The 16525-nt window shown below is 45.6% G+C and overlaps 8 non-coding genes across 8 annotated transcripts; all 8 read left to right on the top strand.

The window, feature by feature from the left end:
* Positions 1-551: 551 nt before the first annotated feature.
* Positions 552-742, top strand: LOC141189218 (U2 spliceosomal RNA). Its single transcript, XR_012263285.1, has one exon. It is a non-coding gene; the product is annotated as a U2 spliceosomal RNA (small nuclear RNA).
* A 1120-nt stretch (positions 743-1862) lies between these two features.
* LOC141189217 (U2 spliceosomal RNA) lies at positions 1863-2053 on the top strand. Its single transcript, XR_012263284.1, has one exon. It is a non-coding gene; the product is annotated as a U2 spliceosomal RNA (small nuclear RNA).
* A 1116-nt stretch (positions 2054-3169) lies between these two features.
* LOC141189216 (U2 spliceosomal RNA) lies at positions 3170-3360 on the top strand. The gene has a single exon (XR_012263283.1). It is a non-coding gene; the product is annotated as a U2 spliceosomal RNA (small nuclear RNA).
* Positions 3361-10247: 6887 nt separating this feature from the next.
* Positions 10248-10438, top strand: LOC141189215 (U2 spliceosomal RNA). Its single transcript, XR_012263282.1, has one exon. It is a non-coding gene; the product is annotated as a U2 spliceosomal RNA (small nuclear RNA).
* Positions 10439-11555: 1117 nt separating this feature from the next.
* LOC141189214 (U2 spliceosomal RNA) lies at positions 11556-11746 on the top strand. Its single transcript, XR_012263281.1, has one exon. It is a non-coding gene; the product is annotated as a U2 spliceosomal RNA (small nuclear RNA).
* Positions 11747-12867: 1121 nt separating this feature from the next.
* LOC141189213 (U2 spliceosomal RNA) lies at positions 12868-13058 on the top strand. Its single transcript, XR_012263280.1, has one exon. It is a non-coding gene; the product is annotated as a U2 spliceosomal RNA (small nuclear RNA).
* Positions 13059-14180: 1122 nt separating this feature from the next.
* On the top strand, positions 14181-14371 carry LOC141184661 (U2 spliceosomal RNA). Its single transcript, XR_012259395.1, has one exon. It is a non-coding gene; the product is annotated as a U2 spliceosomal RNA (small nuclear RNA).
* Positions 14372-15495: 1124 nt separating this feature from the next.
* LOC141189212 (U2 spliceosomal RNA) lies at positions 15496-15686 on the top strand. Its single transcript, XR_012263279.1, has one exon. It is a non-coding gene; the product is annotated as a U2 spliceosomal RNA (small nuclear RNA).
* The last annotated feature ends 839 nt before the right edge of the window (positions 15687-16525 follow it).

Here is a 16525-nt window from a genome sequence, read left to right as displayed (position 1 = left end):
AGTTTGGTTGATTAGTCTGTGGCATTCTTTTAAACTGTTGCTTATGGCGGTCTCTGTGAGCTTCTCAGTGACATTCAGCCATCCAGGTATCCCGCCTGCAGTAGACGGAATGTGGCAATGGAACGCTGGCTGCGCGTGTCATAATAGGCTCTGAGCCTTTATATACCTGCGCACAGCAGCAGCCACCTTCAGTCTGCTGCTGGACAGCCAGCAGCAGCAGCAGCAGGAGAGGTAATTAATCAGCAACCCTCCTGCTAAGGGTAGACAGCTGCTCGTTCCACCCCCCCCCCCGCCTTAATTGGTTCTCCTCCCTTCCAACGGTGTTGAGGCGGGTGGGAACAGCCGGGGGTTGAGGGTACTGTGCTAAAAGAGGTGGAGTTATGCAGATCTAAAACGCGTGGATTGCAGCAGCAGCAAGCCGAAAAGTGCAGGCATGTGAGGGATCTAGAGGTTGACAGCATGTCTTCTTAACGGGAGTCCAGGTGGCCATCTCCACAAATGGACTTTTCAGAATCCTTGGGTGGCACCGTAGTCGGAAACCAATTCTGGTTATCGCTTCTCGGCCTTTTGGCTAAGATCAAGTGTAGTATCTGTTCTTATCAGTTTAATATCTGATACGTCCCCTATCTGGGGACCATATATTAAATGGATTTTTAGAACAGGGAGATGGAAAAAGAGCTTGCTCTGTCCACTCCACGCATTGACCTGGTATTGCAGTATCTCCAGGACCGGTGCACCCCTTCTTTAATGCAGTTTCTAAAATCAGAAAGAATTGAATTCAATGCTTTTTGTTCATTTTGCTTGTTTGTCGGATTTTGGGATGGACTCTTTGGCTTTGCTTTTCTTCTCCTCATTGGATTTTTCATGTTAAAAGTTGCAGAAGCCAGATGACAAGCTCATTTTGGTTCAACTTCAGCAACTGTGCATTGCATTGCCATGTAATGTAATGTAATGCAATGCTATCTATCTAGCTCTCCCTCTATACTTCCTTTTGGATAAACAGACATATTAGGCAAGCATTTTGGAGCTTTCACCTAAATAACTACAGGTGGTGAGATAAGCTGCACAATATAATTGACCTTTCAGTATATTGTTGCACACACACCATCTATTTAGCAAATGCCCTTGTTATCAACAGCAGCCTTTTAAACTCACCTGAGCTAACAGGTATGTGAGCTGGTTACTCTGCTGCGCTTAAAATTTCTTTTTTGGTTTGCTACAATGCCTTTTCTGAAACGTTGTCTCCCTCTGCTGGAACACTGACTTCTTTCATTTAATGCCTGCAGACTATAAAAGAGAAACCAACCCAAAAAGTTTGGTTGATTAGTCTGTGGCATTCTTTTAAACTGTTGCTTATGGCGGTCTCTGTGAGCTTCTCAGTGACATTCAGCCATCCAGGTATCCCGCCTGCAGTAGACGGAATGTGGCAATGGAACGCTGGCTGCGCGTGTCATAATAGGCTCTGAGCCTTTATATACCTGCGCACAGCAGCAGCCACCTTCAGTCTGCTGCTGGACAGCCAGCAGCAGCAGCAGCAGGAGAGGTAATTAATCAGCAACCCTCCTGCTAAGGGTAGACAGCTGCTCGTTCCACCCCCCCCCCGCCTTAATTGGTTCTCCTCCCTTCCAACGGTGTTGAGGCGGGTGGGAACAGCCGGGGGTTGAGGGTACTGTGCTAAAAGAGGTGGAGTTATGCAGATCTAAAACGCGTGGATTGCAGCAGCAGCAAGCCGAAAAGTGCAGGCATGTGAGGGATCTAGAGGTTGACAGCATGTCTTCTTAACGGGAGTCCAGGTGGCCATCTCCACAAATGGACTTTTCAGAATCCTTGGGTGGCACCGTAGTCGGAAACCAATTCTGGTTATCGCTTCTCGGCCTTTTGGCTAAGATCAAGTGTAGTATCTGTTCTTATCAGTTTAATATCTGATACGTCCCCTATCTGGGGACCATATATTAAATGGATTTTTAGAACAGGGAGATGGAAAAAGAGCTTGCTCTGTCCACTCCACGCATTGACCTGGTATTGCAGTATCTCCAGGACCGGTGCACCCCTTCTTTAATGCAGTTTCTAAAATCAGAAAGAATTGAATTCAATGCTTTTTGTTCATTTTGCTTGTTTGTCGGATTTTGGGATGGACTCTTTGGCTTTGCTTTTCTTCTCCTCATTGGATTTTTCATGTTAAAAGTTGCAGAAGCCAGATGACAAGCTCATTTTGGTTCAACTTCAGCAACTGTGCATTGCATTGCCATGTAATGTAATGTAATGCAATGCTATCTATCTAGCTCTCCCTCTATACTTCCTTTTGGATAAACAGACATATTAGGCAAGCATTTTGGAGCTTTCACCTAAATAACTACAGGTGGTGAGATAAGCTGCACAATATAATTGACCTTTCAGTATATTGTTGCACACACACCATCTATTTAGCAAATGCCCTTGTTATCAACAGCAGCCTTTTAAACTCACCTGAGCTAACAGGTATGTGAGCTGGTTACTCTGCTGCGCTTAAAATTTCTTTTTTGGTTTGCTACAATGCCTTTTCTGAAACGTTGTCTCCCTCTGCTGGAACACTGACTTCTTTCATTTAATGCCTGCAGACTATAAAAGAGAAACCAACCCAAAAAGTTTGGTTGATTAGTCTGTGGCATTCTTTTAAACTGTTGCTTATGGCGGTCTCTGTGAGCTTCTCAGTGACATTCAGCCATCCAGGTATCCCGCCTGCAGTAGACGGAATGTGGCAATGGAACGCTGGCTGCGCGTGTCATAATAGGCTCTGAGCCTTTATATACCTGCGCACAGCAGCAGCCACCTTCAGTCTGCTGCTGGACAGCCAGCAGCAGCAGCAGCAGGAGAGGTAATTAATCAGCAACCCTCCTGCTAAGGGTAGACAGCTGCTCGTTCCACCCCCCCCCGCCTTAATTGGTTCTCCCTTCCAACGGTGTTGAGGCGGGTGGGAACAGCCGGGGGTTGAGGGTACTGTGCTAAAAGAGGTGGAGTTATGCAGATCTAAAACGCGTGGATTGCAGCAGCAGCAAGCCGAAAAGTGCAGGCATGTGAGGGATCTAGAGGTTGACAGCATGTCTTCTTAACGGGAGTCCAGGTGGCCATCTCCACAAATGGACTTTTCAGAATCCTTGGGTGGCACCGTAGTCGGAAACCAATTCTGGTTATCGCTTCTCGGCCTTTTGGCTAAGATCAAGTGTAGTATCTGTTCTTATCAGTTTAATATCTGATACGTCCCCTATCTGGGGACCATATATTAAATGGATTTTTAGAACAGGGAGATGGAAAAAGAGCTTGCTCTGTCCACTCCACGCATTGACCTGGTATTGCAGTATCTCCAGGACCGGTGCACCCCTTCTTTAATGCAGTTTCTAAAATCAGAAAGAATTGAATTCAATGCTTTTTGTTCATTTTGCTTGTTTGTCGGATTTTGGGATGGACTCTTTGGTAGAGATGAGCGGTGTTCGACTAGAACTGTTCGCCAATCTCAAATTCGAGCTGTTTTGGGCGGTGTTCGAGTTGTTCGACGAACCCGAACGATTTGCAAAAAATTCGGCTGTTCGAGGTTATGTTCGATAACTGTTCGTGCACCAAAAGCGTGTCCTGCATGTCTGGCGCTATTTAGAGCACCAATCATGCAGGGATTGTCTGCCACTCACTGTAATGCCACAGCCATGGTGGTTGTGGCATTACAGTGATTGCCCAAATCGATGGGAACAGTGCCAACAGTGAAACATGAAAAGCCGGCAATTCAGCAGCGGCATACACCGGTACCCGACAATTTAGAACCGAAAGAATAGAGCTTCACACATAGATTAGATAGATATAAACATGTCAGCCACATATATACGAAGTACAGTGAAAGTGCTGCTTACTGTACTTGTCATTTAGCGTAAAGGATTTATCAAAAAAAATAATAGTGTTTTCATGCACCGTCTCTTTAAAAAAGCCGGCCGGCAATTCAGCAGCGGTACCCGACAATTTATAACAGACAGAATAGAGCATCATACATAGATTAGATAGATAGAAACATGTCAGCCACATATATACGAAGTACAGTGACAGTGTTGCTTACTGTACTTGTCATTTAGCGTAAAGGATTTATCAAAAAAAATAATAGTGTTTTCATGCACTGTCTCTTTAAAAAAGCCGGCCGGCAATTCAGCATCTGTACCCGACAATTTATAACAGACAGAATAGAGCTTCACACATAGATTAGATAGATATAAACATGTCAGCCACATATATACGAAGTACAGTGATAGTGTTGCTTACTGTACTTGTCATTTAGCGTAAAGGATTTATCAAAAAAAATAATTGTGTTTTCATGCACCGTCTCTTTAAAAAAGCCGGCCGGCAATTCAGCATCTGTACCCGACAATTTATAACAGACAGAATAGAGCTTCACACATAGATTAGATAGATAGAAACATGTCAGTCACATATATATGAAGTACAGTGATAGTGTTGGTTACTGTACTTGTCATTTAGTATTAAAATAAAGGATTTATTATTAAAAAAATTGGCGTGGGGTTCCCCTTAATTTTAGGCTCTAGCGGAGGTTAAGCAGACGGCTGGGGCAGATGTTTGAAGCCTGGGAAGGGGGTAATACCCATGGAGCTTCCCAGGCTACTAATATCAGCCCCCAGCTGAATACATAGCCTTTACTAGCTATTAAAATGGGGGACCCCCCCAAAAAAATGACGTGGGGTCCCCCCTAATTTAATAGCTAGCAAAGGCTAGGCAGACAGCTGGGGGCTGATATTAATAGCCCAGGAAGGGAGCCATGAATATTGGCCCCCTCCCAGGCTAGAAACACCAGCCGTCAGCCGCCCCAGAAATGGCGCATTCATAGGATGCGCCAATTCTGGCACTTAGCCTCGCTCTTCCACGCTGCCCTGGTGCGGTGGCAGGGGGTAATAGGGTTGGGGTTGATGTCAGCTTATAATGCCAGCTGACATCAAGCCCAGGTTAGTAATGGAGAGGCGTCTATAAGACACCCCCATTACTAACCCCATAGTCAAAGTTAAAAAAAACACAAACACCCAGAATAAAGTCCTTTAATTGAAATAAAGACACAATCCTTTATTGTTCTAAATTAAACCATACTTACCGTCACGCCCATTCCAGCTGAAGCCAACGATCTCCTGCAATAAAAGAAAAATAATAAAGCAACCTCATCCTTACCTTTCCATGGTTCCCACGACAGCTTCAGCTCTGCTACATCGAGATGACAGGCTGGACCGCAGCAGAACGCTGCCATCCAGCCTCTCATCCCGCAGACACTGAGAAGCGCAGGCTTACTTGCGCTGCTCAGCGTCTCTCTGTGACGACATCCAGATGAGCCGAGTTCATGTCCAATGAACTCGGCTCACCTCATGCACGTCACTGACAGCGTGGGAAAATTCTCACGCTGAAGCGCTGATTGCAGGAGAATTTTCCCACGCTGTCAGTGACGTGCATAAGGTGAGCTCATGTCCAATGAACTCAGCTCACCTCCTGCATGTCACTGACAGCGTGGGAGAATTCTCCTGCACTCAGCGCTTCAGTGTGAGAATTCTCCCACGCTGAAGCGGTGAGTGCAGGAGAATTTTCCCACGCTGTCAGTGACGTGCATGAGGTGAGCCGAGTTCATTGGACATTAACTCGGCTCATCTGGATGCCCTCACAGAGAGACACTGTGGAGCGCAAGCAAGCCTGCGCTTCTCAGTGTCTGCGGGATGACAGGCAGGATGGCAGCGTTCTGCTGCGGTCCAGCCTGTCATCTCGATGTAGCAGAGCTGAAGCTGTCATGGGAACCATGGAAAGGTAAGGATGATGTTGCTTTATTATTTTTCTTTTATTTCAGGAGATCGTTGGCTTCAGCTGGAATGGGCGTGATGGTAAGTATGGTTTAATTTAGAACAATAAAGAATTGTGTGTTTATTTCAATTAAAGGACTTTTTTCTGGGTGTTGTGTTTTTTTTAAATACTTTACTAGAAATTCATGGTGGTCATGTCTAATATTGGCGTGACCCCATGAATTTCGGGCTTAGGGCCAGCTGATAATGCCAAGCTGGCCCTAACCCCTTTATTACCCAGTGAGCCACCGCATCAGGGCCCTGGATGAGTTGGGTACAGCGCCAGAAGATGGCGCTTCTATGAACGCGCCATTTTCCGGGGTGGCTGCGGACTGCATATTGCAGCGGGGGTGGCCCAGAAAGCTTGGGCCTCCCTGCGCTGCGGATTCCAGCCCCCAGCTGCCTAGTTGTACCTGGCTGGACACAAAAACAGGGCGAAGCCCCACGTCAATTTTCTTTAAATTATTTCATGAAATAATTAAGAAAAAAAGGGCTTCCCTATATTGTTGTGTCCGGCCAGGTACAAATAGGCAGCTGGTGGTTGGGGGCAGCCCGTTCCTGTCTGCTGTACCTGGCTGGACACAAATATAGTGCGAAGCCCCACGTCAATTTTTTTTTAATTATTTCATGAATTTCCTGAAATAATTTAAAAAAATTGAAGTGGGGCTTCGCACTATATTTGTGTCCAGCCAGGTACAGCAGGCAGGAACGGGCTGCCCCCATCCACCAGCTGCCTATTTGTACCTGGCCGGACACAACAATATAGGGAAGCCCTTTTTTTCTTAATTATTTCATGAATTTCATGAAATAATTAAAAAAAAAGTACGTGGGGCTTCGCCCTATTTTTGTGTCCAGCCAGGTACAACTAGGCAGCTGGGGGCTGGAATCTGCAGCGCAGGGAGGCCCAAGCTTTCTGGGCCCCCCCCCGCTACAAATTGCAGTCCGCAGCCACCCCGGAAAAAGGCGCGTTCATAGAAGCGCCATCTTCTGGCGCTGTACCCAACTCATCCAGGGCCCTGGTGCGGTGGCTCACTGGGTAATAAAGGGGTTAGGGCCAGCTTGGTATTATCAGCTGGCCCCAAGCCCAAAATTCATGGGGTCACGCCAGTATTAGACATGACCGCCATGAATTTCTAGTAAAGTATTTAAAAAAAACACAACACCCAGAATAAAGTCCTTTAATTGAAATAAAGACACAATTCTTTATTGTTCTAAATTAAACCATACTTACCATCACACCCATTCCAGCTGAAGCCAACGATCTCCTGCAATAAAAGAAAAATAATAAACCAACCTCATCCTTACCTTTCCATGGTTCCCACGACAGCTTCAGCTCTGCTACATCGAGATGACTGGCTGGACCGCAGCAGAACGCTGCCATCCAGTCTGTCATCCCGCAGACACTGAGAAGCGCAGGCATGCTTGCGCTCCTCACTGTCTCGCTGTGACGGCATCCAGATGAGCCGAGGTCATGTCCAATGAACTCGGCTCACCTCATGCACGTCACTGACAGCGTGGGAAAATTCTCACGCTGAAGTGCTGAGTGCAGGAGAATACTCCCACGCTGTCAGTGATGTGCATGAGGTGAGCTCATGTCCAATGAACTCATCTCACCTCCTGCACGTCACTGACAGCGTGGGAAAATTCTCCTGCAATCAGCGCTTCAGCGTGAGAATTTTCCCACGCTGTCAGTGACGTGCATGAGGTGAGCCGAGTTCATTGGACATGAACTCGGCTCATCTGGATGTCGTCACAGAGAGACGCTGAGCAGCGCAAGCAAGCCTGCGCTTCTCAGTGTCTGCGGGATGACAGGCTGGATGGCAGCGTTCTGCTGCGGTCCAGCCTGTCATCTCGATGTAGCAGAGCTGAAGCTGTCGTGGGAACCATGGAAAGGTAAGGATGAGGTTGCTTTATTATTTTTCTTTTATTGCAGGAGATCGTTGGCTTCAGCTGGAATGGGCGTGATGGTAAGTATGGTTTAATTTAGAACAATAAAGGATTGTGTCTTTATTTCAATTAAAGGACTTTATTCTGGGTGTTTGTGTTTTTTTTTAACTTTGACTATGGGGTTAGTAATGGGGGTGTCTTATAGACGCCTCTCCATTACTAACCTGGGCTTGATGTCAGCTGGCATTATAAGCTGACATCAACCCCAACCCTATTACCCCCTGCCACCGCACCAGGGCAGCGTGGAAGAGCGAGGCTAAGTGCCAGAATTGGCGCATCCTATGAATGCGCCATTTCTGGGGCGGCTGACGGCTGGTGTTTCTAGCCTGGGAGGGGGCCAATATTCATGGCTCCCTTCCTGGGCTATTAATATCAGCCCCCAGCTGTCTGCCTAGCCTTTGCTAGCTATTAAATTAGGGGGGACCCCACGTCATTTTTTTTGGGGGGTCCCCCATTTTAATAGCTAGTAAAGGCTATGTATTCAGCTGGAGGCTGATATTAGTAGCCTGGGAAGCTCCGTGGGTATTACCCCCTTCCCAGGCTTCAAACATCTGCCCCAGCCGTCTGCTTAACCTCCGCTAGAGCCTAAAATTAAGGGGAACCCCACGCCAATTTTTTTAATAATAAATCCTTTATTTTAATACTAAATGACAAGTACAGTAACCAACACTATCACTGTACTTCATATATATGTGACTGACATGTTTCTATCTATCTAATCTATGTGTGATGCTCTATCTTTCTGTTCTAAATTGTCGGGTACCGCTGCTGAATTGCCGGCCGGCTTTTTTAAAGAGACAGTGCATGAAAACACTATTATTTTTTTAAATAAATCCTTTACACTAAATGACAAGTACAGTAAGCAACACTATCACTGTACTTATTATATATGTGACTGACATGTTTCTATCTATCTAATCTATGTGTGAAGCTCTATTCTTTCTGTTCTAAATTGTCGGGTACAGATGCTGAATTGCCGGCCGGCTTTTTTAAAGAGACAGTGCATGAAAACACTAATATTTTTTTTAATAAATCCTTTACACTAAATGACAAGTGCAGTAACCAACACTGTCACTGTGCTTCTTATATGTGTGACTGACATGTTTCTATCTATCTAATCTATGTGTGATGCTCTATTCCTTCTTGTCTAAATTGTCGGGTACCGGTGTATGCCGCTGCTGAATTTGCCGGCCGGCTTTTTTAAAGAGAGTGTCTTCTGAGCAGTTTGTCAGCTTTTGGACACCTTTGCAGGTGTTTTCTATGTGTTTCTATGTGTTTTTGTTTGCCTGCCATTGGTTTTAACGGTGTTCGACGGTGTTCTAAGGTGTTCGACGAACAGTTCGACGAACAGTTCCTCGAACATCCCGGTGTTCGACGAACCGAACCGAACCCGAACACTACGGGGGTGGCTCAACACTACTCTTTGGCTTTGCTTTTCTTCTCCTCATTGGATTTTTCATGTTAAAAGTTGCAGAAGCCAGATGACAAGCTCATTTTGGTTCAACTTCAGCAACTGTGCATTGCATTGCCATGTAATGTAATGTAATGCAATGCTATCTATCTAGCTCTCCCTCTATACTTCCTTTTGGATAAACAGACATATTAGGCAAGCATTTTGGAGCTTTCACCTAAATAACTACAGGTGGTGAGATAAGCTGCACAATATAATTGACCTTTCAGTATATTGTTGCACACACACCATCTATTTAGCAAATGCCCTTGTTATCAACAGCAGCCTTTTAAACTCACCTGAGCTAACAGGTATGTGAGCTGGTTACTCTGCTGCGCTTAAAATTTCTTTTTTGGTTTGCTACAATGCCTTTTCTGAAACGTTGTCTCCCTCTGCTGGAACACTGACTTCTTTCATTTAATGCCTGCAGACTATAAAAGAGAAACCAACCCAAAAAGTTTGGTTGATTAGTCTGTGGCATTCTTTTAAACTGTTGCTTATGGCGGTCTCTGTGAGCTTCTCAGTGACATTCAGCCATCCAGGTATCCCGCCTGCAGTAGACGGAATGTGGCAATGGAACGCTGGCTGAGCGTGTCATAATAGGCTCTGAGCCTTTATATACCTGCGCACAGCAGCAGCCACCTTCAGTCTGCTGCTGGACAGCCAGCAGCAGCAGCAGCAGGAGAGGTAATTAATCAGCAACCCTCCTGCTAAGGGTAGACAGCTGCTCGTTCCACCCCCCCCCCCGCCTTAATTGGTTCTCCTCCCTTCCAACGGTGTTGAGGCGGGTGGGAACAGCCGGGGGTTGAGGGTACTGTGCTAAAAGAGGTGGAGTTATGCAGATCTAAAACGCGTGGATTGCAGCAGCAGCAAGCCGAAAAGTGCAGGCATGTGAGGGATCTAGAGGTTGACAGCATGTCTTCTTAACGGGAGTCCAGGTGGCCATCTCCACAAATGGACTTTTCAGAATCCTTGGGTGGCACCGTAGTCGGAAACCAATTCTGGTTATCGCTTCTCGGCCTTTTGGCTAAGATCAAGTGTAGTATCTGTTCTTATCAGTTTAATATCTGATACGTCCCCTATCTGGGGACCATATATTAAATGGATTTTTAGAACAGGGAGATGGAAAAAGAGCTTGCTCTGTCCACTCCACGCATTGACCTGGTATTGCAGTATCTCCAGGACCGGTGCACCCCTTCTTTAATGCAGTTTCTAAAATCAGAAAGAATTGAATTCAATGCTTTTTGTTCATTTTGCTTGTTTGTCGGATTTTGGGATGGACTCTTTGGCTTTGCTTTTCTTCTCCTCATTGGATTTTTCATGTTAAAAGTTGCAGATGCCAGATGACAAGCTCATTTTGGTTCAACTTCAGCAACTGTGCATTGCATTGCCATGTAATGTAATGTAATGCAATGCTATCTATCTAGCTCTCCCTCTATACTTCCTTTTGGATAAACAGACATATTAGGCAAGCATTTTGGAGCTTTCACCTAAATAACTACAGGTGGTGAGATAAGCTGCACAATATAATTGACCTTTCAGTATATTGTTGCACACACACCATCTATTTAGCAAATGCCCTTGTTATCAACAGCAGCCTTTTAAACTCACCTGAGCTAACAGGTATGTGAGCTGGTTACTCTGCTGCGCTTAAAATTTCTTTTTTGGTTTGCTACAATGCCTTTTCTGAAACGTTGTCTCCCTCTGCTGGAACACTGACTTCTTTCATTTAATGCCTGCAGACTATAAAAGAGAAACCAACCCAAAAAGTTTGGTTGATTAGTCTGTGGCATTCTTTTAAACTGTTGCTTATGGCGGTCTCTGTGAGCTTCTCAGTGACATTCAGCCATCCAGGTATCCCGCCTGCAGTAGACGGAATGTGGCAATGGAACGCTGGCTGCGCGTGTCATAATAGGCTCTGAGCCTTTATATACCTGCGCACAGCAGCAGCCACCTTCAGTCTGCTGCTGGACAGCCAGCAGCAGCAGCAGGAGAGGTAATTAATCAGCAACCCTCCTGCTAAGGGTAGACAGCTGCTCGTTCCACCCCCCCCCCGCCTTAATTGGTTCTCCTCCCTTCCAACGGTGTTGAGGCGGGTGGGAACAGCCGGGGGTTGAGGGTACTGTGCTAAAAGAGGTGGAGTTATGCAGATCTAAAACGCGTGGATTGCAGCAGCAGCAAGCCGAAAAGTGCAGGCATGTGAGGGATCTAGAGGTTGACAGCATGTCTTCTTAACGGGAGTCCAGGTGGCCATCTCCACAAATGGACTTTTCAGAATCCTTGGGTGGCACCGTAGTCGGAAACCAATTCTGGTTATCGCTTCTCGGCCTTTTGGCTAAGATCAAGTGTAGTATCTGTTCTTATCAGTTTAATATCTGATACGTCCCCTATCTGGGGACCATATATTAAATGGATTTTTAGAACAGGGAGATGGAAAAAGAGCTTGCTCTGTCCACTCCACGCATTGACCTGGTATTGCAGTATCTCCAGGACCGGTGCACCCCTTCTTTAATGCAGTTTCTAAAATCAGAAAGAATTGAATTCAATGCTTTTTGTTCATTTTGCTTGTTTGTCGGATTTTGGGATGGACTCTTTGGCTTTGCTTTTCTTCTCCTCATTGGATTTTTCATGTTAAAAGTTGCAGAAGCCAGATGACAAGCTCATTTTGGTTCAACTTCAGCAACTGTGCATTGCATTGCCATGTAATGTAATGTAATGCAATGCTATCTATCTAGCTCTCCCTCTATACTTCCTTTTGGATAAACAGACATATTAGGCAAGCATTTTGGAGCTTTCACCTAAATAACTACAGGTGGTGAGATAAGCTGCACAATATAATTGACCTTTCAGTATATTGTTGCACACACACCATCTATTTAGCAAATGCCCTTGTTATCAACAGCAGCCTTTTAAACTCACCTGAGCTAACAGGTATGTGAGCTGGTTACTCTGCTGCGCTTAAAATTTCTTTTTTGGTTTGATACAATGCCTTTTCTGAAACGTTGTCTCCCTCTGCTGGAACACTGACTTCTTTCATTTAATGCCTGCAGACTATAAAAGAGAAACCAACCCAAAAAGTTTGGTTGATTAGTCTGTGGCATTCTTTTAAACTGTTGCTTATGGCGGTCTCTGTGAGCTTCTCAGTGACATTCAGCCATCCAGGTATCCCGCCTGCAGTAGACGGAATGTGGCAATGGAACGCTGGCTGCGCGTGTCATAATAGGCTCTGAGCCTTTATATACCTGCGCACAGCAGCAGCCACCTTCAGTCTGCTGCTGGACAGCCAGCAGCAGCAGCAGCAGGAGAGGTAATTAATCAGCAACCCTCCTGCTAAGGGTAGACAGCTGCTCGTTCCACCCCCCCCCCCGCCTTAATTGGTTCTCCTCCCTTCCAACGGTGTTGAGGCGGGTGGGAACAGCCGGGGGTTGAGGGTACTGTGCTAAAAGAGGTGGAGTTATGCAGATCTAAAACGCGTGGATTGCAGCAGCAGCAAGCCGAAAAGTGCAGGCATGTGAGGGATCTAGAGGTTGACAGCATGTCTTCTTAACGGGAGTCCAGGTGGCCATCTCCACAAATGGACTTTTCAGAATCCTTGGGTGGCACCGTAGTCGGAAACCAATTCTGGTTATCGCTTCTCGGCCTTTTGGCTAAGATCAAGTGTAGTATCTGTTCTTATCAGTTTAATATCTGATACGTCCCCTATCTGGGGACCATATATTAAATGGATTTTTAGAACAGGGAGATGGAAAAAGAGCTTGCTCTGTCCACTCCACGCATTGACCTGGTATTGCAGTATCTCCAGGACCGGTGCACCCCTTCTTTAATGCAGTTTCTAAAATCAGAAAGAATTGAATTCAATGCTTTTTGTTCATTTTGCTTGTTTGTCGGATTTTGGGATGGACTCTTTGGCTTTGCTTTTCTTCTCCTCATTGGATTTTTCATGTTAAAAGTTGCAGAAGCCAGATGACAAGCTCATTTTGGTTCAACTTCAGCAACTGTGCATTGCATTGCCATGTAATGTAATGTAATGCAATGCTATCTATCTAGCTCTCCCTCTATACTTCCTTTTGGATAAACAGACATATTAGGCAAGCATTTTGGAGCTTTCACCTAAATAACTACAGGTGGTGAGATAAGCTGCACAATATAATTGACCTTTCAGTATATTGTTGCACACACACCATCTATTTAGCAAATGCCCTTGTTATCAACAGCAGCCTTTTAAACTCACCTGAGCTAACAGGTATGTGAGCTGGTTACTCTGCTGCGCTTAAAATTTCTTTTTTGGTTTGCTACAATGCCTTTTCTGAAACGTTGTCTCCCTCTGCTGGAACACTGACTTCTTTCATTTAATGCCTGCAGACTATAAAAGAGAAACCAACCCAAAAAGTTTGGTTGATTAGTCTGTGGCATTCTTTTAAACTGTTGCTTATGGCGGTCTCTGTGAGCTTCTCAGTGACATTCAGCCATCCAGGTATCCCGCCTGCAGTAGACGGAATGTGGCAATGGAACGCTGGCTGCGTGTGTCATAATAGGCTCTGAGCCTTTATATACCTGCGCACAGCAGCAGCCACCTTCAGTCTGCTGCTGGACAGCCAGCAGCAGCAGCAGCAGCAGGAGAGGTAATTAATCAGCAACCCTCCTGCTAAGGGTAGACAGCTGCTCGTTCCACCCCCCCCCGCCTTAATTGGTTCTCCTCCCTTCCAACGGTGTTGAGGCGGGTGGGAACAGCCGGGGGTTGAGGGTACTGTGCTAAAAGAGGTGGAGTTATGCAGATCTAAAACGCGTGGATTGCAGCAGCACTAAGCCGAAAAGTGCAGGCATGTGAGGGATCTAGAGGTTGACAGCATGTCTTCTTAACGGGAGTCCAGGTGGCCATCTCCACAAATGGACTTTTCAGAATCCTTGGGTGGCACCGTAGTCGGAAACCAATTCTGGTTATCGCTTCTTGGCCTTTTGGCTAAGATCATGTGTAGTATCTGTTCTTATCAGTTTAATATCTGATACGTCCCCTATCTGGGGACCATATATTAAATGGATTTTTAGAACAGGGAGATGGAAAAAGAGCTTGCTCTGTCCACTCCACGCATTGACCTGGTATTGCAGTATCTCCAGGACCGGTGCACCCCTTCTTTAATGCAGTTTCTAAAATCAGAAAGAATTGAATTCAATGCTTTTTGTTCATTTTGCTTGTTTGTCGGATTTTGGGATGGACTCTTTGGCTTTGCTTTTCTTCTCATCATTGGATTTTTCATGTTAAAAGTTGCAGAAGCCAGATGACAAGCTCATTTTGGTTCAACTTCAGCAACTGTGCATTGCATTGCCATGTAATGTAATGTAATGCAATGCTATCTATCTAGCTCTCCCTCTATACTTCCTTTTGGATAAACAGACATATTAGGCAAGCATTTTGGAGCTTTCACCTAAATAACTACAGGTGGTGAGATAAGCTGCACAATATAATTGACCTTTCAGTATATTGTTGCACACACACCATCTATTTAGCAAATGCCCTTGTTATCAACAGCAGCCTTTTAAACTCACCTGAGCTAACAGGTATGTGAGCTGGTTACTCTGCTGCGCTTAAAATTTCTTTTTTGGTTTGCTACAATGCCTTTTCTGAAACGTTGTCTCCCTCTGCTGGAACACTGACTTCTTTCATTTAATGCCTGCAGACTATAAAAGAGAAACCAACCCAAAAAGTTTGGTTGATTAGTCTGTGGCATTCTTTTAAACTGTTGCTTATGGCGGTCTCTGTGAGCTTCTCAGTGACATTCAGCCATCCAGGTATCCCGCCTGCAGTAGACGGAATGTGGCAATGGAACGCTGGCTGCGCGTGTCATAATAGGCTCTGAGCCTTTATATACCTGCGCACAGCAGCAGCCACCTTCAGTCTGCTGCTGGACAGCCAGCAGCAGCAGCAGCAGCAGGAGAGGTAATTAATCAGCAACCCTCCTGCTAAGGGTAGACAGCTGCTCGTTCCACCCCCCCCCCCGCCTTAATTGGTTCTCCTCCCTTCCAACGGTGTTGAGGCGGGTGGGAACAGCCGGGGGTTGAGGCTACTGTGCTAAAAGAGGTGGAGTTATGCAGATCTAAAACGCGTGGATTGCAGCAGCAGCAAGCCGAAAAGTGCAGGCATGTGAGGGATCTAGAGGTTGACAGCATGTCTTCTTAACGGGAGTCCAGGTGGCCATCTCCACAAATGGACTTTTCAGAATCCTTGGGTGGCACCGTAGTCGGAAACCAATTCTGGTTATCGCTTCTCGGCCTTTTGGCTAAGATCAAGTGTAGTATCTGTTCTTATCAGTTTAATATCTGATACGTCCCCTATCTGGGGACCATATATTAAATGGATTTTTAGAACAGGGAGATGGAAAAAGAGCTTGCTCTGTCCACTCCACGCATTGACCTGGTATTGCAGTATCTCCAGGACCGGTGCACCCCTTCTTTAATGCAGTTTCTAAAATCAGAAAGAATTGAATTCAATGCTTTTTGTTCATTTTGCTTGTTTGTCGGATTTTGGGATGGACTCTTTGGCTTTGCTTTTCTTCTCCTCATTGGATTTTTCATGTTAAAAGTTGCAGAAGCCAGATGACAAGCTCATTTTGGTTCAACTTCAGCAACTGTGCATTGCATTGCCATGTAATGTAATGTAATGCAATGCTATCTATCTAGCTCTCCCTCTATACTTCCTTTTGGATAAACAGACATATTAGGCAAGCATTTTGGAGCTTTCACCTAAATAACTACAGGTGGTGAGATAAGCTGCACAATATAATTGACCTTTCAGTATATTGTTGCACACACACCATCTATTTAGCAAATGCCCTTGTTATCAACAGCAGCCTTTTAAACTCACCTGAGCTAACAGGTATGTGAGCTGGTTACTCTGCTGCGCTTAAAATTTCTTTTTTGGTTTGCTACAATGCCTTTTCTGAAACGTTGTCTCCCTCTGCTGGAACACTGACTTCTTTCAATTAATGCCTGCAGACTATAAAAGAGAAACCAACCCAAAAAGTTTGGTTGATTAGTCTGTGGCATTCTTTTAAACTGTTGCTTATGGCGGTCTCTGTGAGCTTCTCAGTGACATTCAGCCATCCAGGTATCCCGCCTGCAGTAGACGGAATGTGGCAATGGAACGCTGGCTGCGCGTGTCATAATAGGCTCTGAGCCTTTATATACCTGCGCACAGCAGCAGCCACCTTCAGTCTGCTGCTGGACAGCCAGCAGCAGCAGCAGGAGAGGTAATTAATCAGCAACCCTCCTGCTAAGGGTAGACAGCTGC

Source organism: Phyllobates terribilis, unplaced genomic scaffold, assembly GCF_046119375.1.
Source record: "Phyllobates terribilis strain yellow unplaced genomic scaffold, ASM4611937v1 Scaffold_40__1_contigs__length_11209783, whole genome shotgun sequence".
Lineage (NCBI taxonomy): Eukaryota > Metazoa > Chordata > Amphibia > Anura > Dendrobatidae > Phyllobates > Phyllobates terribilis.
The sequence above is the reverse complement of the archived record's forward strand: the minus strand, read 5'-3'. Positions and strand labels throughout refer to the sequence as shown.